Raw genomic sequence first — 4,599 nt, 5'->3', positions numbered from 1 at the left:
GTTTGATCTGATCTGAGGTGTACTGCTGGAGTTCTTCTGAAATTTTGAGTGTCCTTTCCAGGTGTAGGTTCCTGGCGGTGGCAAAGGTCGGGTATTTCAGCTCACAGTATTTGTTCGTAAATTTTACCAGGTCAGCCGAAGGTACTAACTGATCAGCCTTTTCCTGCGGGGTAAAGTTCTTCTCCCGCCAGGAATCATTGTGTAAGATGCCAAGGATGGAATCAGAGGATTCACCTCTTTTTCCTTTGCCAGTGGTGACTTTGCCCTTACCTCTTCTTTGAGAGTCAGATATCCTGAAAAACAGAAATTTTAGGATATAATTAAGGAATAAAAGCAGGAAAACAAGTAGGCAAATAACAAGATAAGCAGTAAGTGGCCGTAGAAGAATGAAATGAGTTAAGGAAATGTATATTTTGGATTGTGTTGGAGTTGAAAAGCTGAGATGAGAAATCACATTCCAAAATATGTTAGAAGTGGAAAGCATGTTAATTAGAAAAAACAATAATCATGCCAAGAGTGAAATGAATTGAAAGAAGTATGAAAAAGGCAAAAAGGAGAAAGTTAGAAAGTTAAAAGTTGGTAAAATTGAAAAAGAGGTTAGAAAGCGAAAGTCAGTGAGTTAGTAAAAAGGAGGTCAGAGTAAGTGGCATGAAGATTAGTTTATAAGTGACAAGAATTCCACAAATTTAAACAACAGTCAACTCATATTCAAGCAGGGATAACGGGGTATTGATGATGATTCATATAGATATAGAAGTAGTAAAAATTAAAATCAAATCATCAATAATGCAATTTATTAACCAGGAAATCAAAAGTGATAAGAATGCTGGCCCGTGCATTCAAGAATTGGTTTGGTATTTGTAGAGTAGTGCAAAATTGGAAATTGCCAAAAACAATACTTGAATGTAAAAGGAAAATAATTTGTAGAAAATTGGGCAGCATTCCGGCTAAAATCGGATGTTCTCAGAAAATAAACAGAAAGCAAGATAGTTCATATAAATTAAGAAAAACTGCAAATGGATATAAATGATATGACATGAAAGAGCAGTCGCAATGGCAGCATGAACAGTAAGAACATCATATGAACAATACTAACATCACAGCCAGAATAAAATTACAGAACAGATAAAACAAGTAACAAGTACGGTTCAATTATCAGGCCTAAATCCACTAACCACATCCTAGCTACCTAACAACCTAGAATCCACTACAAACATGCTTCTCTATCTATCCTAGTTGGAACAAAAATTGGAAAACGAACTAATGAGTCGCAAGAGGGAGTCACAGAATGCCGGAACCTGGTGTTGAAAGGGTGATGAGATGGAACAGAGATGAGGGCAGAGAAGTGGTGATGTGGTGGCACCGGAAGGAGCACGGCGGCGCAACGGTGGCGCAATGGCCGTCGGAGGTTGGCCGCGGTGAGGTGGCGGTGGTAGAGGAAGGCGAGAGTGTTGGGGTTTGATGAGAGGGGTGAAGTTCAGGGTGGTGGCCAGCGGAGGAAGCAGCGGTGGTGCGAGGCCAGCCACGGTGAGGAACAGTGATGGAGGGGAAAGAGAGAGAGGGAGAAGAAGGGGGAGAGAAGAGAGGGGGTGAGTGGGGACGCGACGGGTTAGGGTTCGCGTGATCTGGCGTTAGTGATCGTGAATCCACGCGAACGCGTGGGGTGCGCGATCGCGTGAATAGGGTAAAATGGGGTTGACACGAATGCATGGTCGACGCAATCGCGTGGGTAAGGTATAAGATAGGTGACGCGGACGCGTGAAGCACCCGAATGCATCGCTGGAATTTGTGCTAGACGCACGATTCTAGCGTCGTTTCAGCACAACTCTCTGTTTGGTTTAGGGGGTCATAAAATTCATGCGACGTGATCGCGTCGCTCATGCTTTCGCGTGGGATGGGGTTGTAGTAGTGATGCGTTCGAGTGACGGACGTGATCGCGTGGGTTGTATTGTGCTAAACGCATACCAGCCGCACGATTCCAGCCCAACTTTCTGGGCGTTGGATATTTACGCTGATATCTCGATCACGCGTTCGCGTGGGTAACGCGGACGCGTGGGAGGCATTTTCCGTAACTGACGTGATCGCGTGGGGCACGCGATCACGTGGAGCAATTTGTGCCCAAGGCACGCCTCCAGCCTTGCTATAGCACGACTTTCTGTTCACTTTCCTTTTCCTTTAATGCACCTTGACGCGGACGCGTCAGCGATGCTGTCGCGCCGCGTGCTCTTTCTCTATTTTTCTCTCTTTTTTTTAATGTAGTACACAGTTATGCAATATGTAATGCTAATGCAAATGCTTACGAATAGCATCCAGGTTCAATATAACATAAAATTAAACTATACGAAATAAAAGTTGAAAAGGAAACGACCATACCATGGTGGGTTGTCTCCCACCTAGCACTTTTAGTTAAAGTCCTTAAGTTGGACATTTGATGAGCTTCCTGCTATGGTGGCCTGTGCTTGAATTCATCCAGATATCTCCACCAGTGTTTGGAATGCCAACATCCTCTGGGGTCCCAAACAAGGTATGTAAAGCCCTTAGGTGAATTCACATAAGCTTCAAGGCTCCCGAAGTGTTGAATGTCAGAATAAATTCCAGGATCCCAAACTCTACTCTTGCACCCGTCTTTGTCTTGATCTGCATTTTTCCAGTCGGGTGGTGAATAATCTGAATTCTCACTGCAGTGACCAAACAGCTTCCGAGATCTTTTCAATGGAGCTTGACACCAGTCCTTGCACCTCAAATTGAAGTGTGAAGCCTCATTGAATCTTGCATACCATCTCTGAGTGCGAGTCATTTCCCTTTTTCTCTTAAAGCCGCAAAGAGCTCTAAGCTGGCCATCTGTTTCAAGTAAACCATATTCAAGTGGAAAAGTAAAGATAAAAGTTAAGGATTTTACCCACTTGAAGTTTGTGTTGGGCGGTAATGGCCTTGGGATCAGTGTTTCCAGTGGTTCTGCAAGACCTACTCCTTTGTGGTCTTCAATGAATTCCTCCTCGTCTTTGCAAATTTCCTCAACTTCAACCATGTCTTGATCAAAGTCTTCGATATCTTTCTCATCACTTGAGTCATAATTGGGAGGTTGAGAAAAGTCGACCTCTGCATCATTTCGTATTCACTTGGGGAAGATTCTTCTGTCTCAAAGAATTCACTTGCGGATGCAAGTTCATTGCTACGAGAACTCGACTTGTGATTGTCATCATCAAGAAAACATGCGTCTTGGGTTATTCCATCTATTTCTTCATAAGATATCTGCTTCGGGGGTTGTGCACTATCCTCCTTAGCATCAGCTGTAATTTCTTTAAGGGAATTCTCCACAACTTTGGATTCCTGTGGAGGTTCAGCATCTCCTAAATCTTCAACCAACTCTCCTTCTTCTACAATGACAGCGTTCTCTACTTGTTTCAGTACGAAGTTATGCTCTATGCTATCCACTGGAGTTTCTAGTGTCTTCTTCGTGCTGTGTTCTTCATTAGATTCCCCACATGAAGCCATAGAAGTCTGTTGAGTGTCTGAATGTCTGGAAGATAATTGATTTATTGCTTGCTCCAGTTGATAAAGGGTTGCATTAAATTGGTCTACCGATTCTTCGAAGCGAACCTGTGATTCTTGGCTTGATGGATATGGACATGGTGCATAGGGGAGTGGTGGTTCTTGGGAGCAATTAGATTGGTGTTGGGGCGGATAAGGATCATATGGTGGCGAATGGTGAAAAGAACCTTGTGACTGTGGTGGGTTGAGGTTATATTGAAAGGATGGTCTCTGAGCATAGGGTAGGGCTTGTTGGTATCTACAAGGTGGTTCACCATACCTATCAATTTGGTATGCATTGTAGAACGGTCTCTATTCATGATATCTAGGAAGGTGTTGTTGCCTCAAGGGTTGATCATATCCTGTTGGCTCCATCCATCTTTGATTGCTTAGACCTTGATGCATAGTCCTGTTATAGCTTCCATTCCTTGCAACAAAAGTAGAACCAAACTCAAAGCGAGAGGGGTGAGAATTCATAGTAGCTATCAGAAATAAGAAGGGAGAACAAAAATAAATAAACAAGTAAAAGAAAAATATTTACAATAACCAATAATAAGGCACACGTTTGCAATTCCCCGGCAACGGCGCCATTTTGGAGAGAGAAACTCTCGCGCGATCTAGAATTCAGAATAAATTCCCGTTGTAAGTATAGCTTTTAGACCGACAAGAATTCCTTTTTTACAAAAGTTTTGGTTGTCACAAGTAACAAACCCCTTTAAAATTAATAACCAAAGTATTTAAACCTCGGGTCATCTTCTCAAGGAATTGCAGGGAGGTATGTTCTTATTATTGGTTATGAGTTTTGTAAATTGGGGGTTTTGAAAGTGAGGAACAAGTATATTAAATGATAAGAAAAATAAAATAGTAATAATAAAATAAACTCTTGGCAAGGTATTAGAATTGGAATTCCTATCCTAGTTATCCTTATCAGGTGTGATGAGAATTGGGTTTTAATCCCACTTAGTTATCCTTTATTAAACAAAGGAAGGTCAAGTGGCCTAATTAGCTTGATCCTCAAGTCCTAGTCAATCCCTGTGGGAGGACTTGCTTTAGAGCGATCTAGATCAA

Source organism: Arachis duranensis, chromosome 10 (assembly GCF_000817695.3).
Source record: "Arachis duranensis cultivar V14167 chromosome 10, aradu.V14167.gnm2.J7QH, whole genome shotgun sequence".
NCBI lineage: Eukaryota > Viridiplantae > Streptophyta > Magnoliopsida > Fabales > Fabaceae > Arachis > Arachis duranensis.
Note: the sequence above shows the minus strand (reverse complement) of the source record.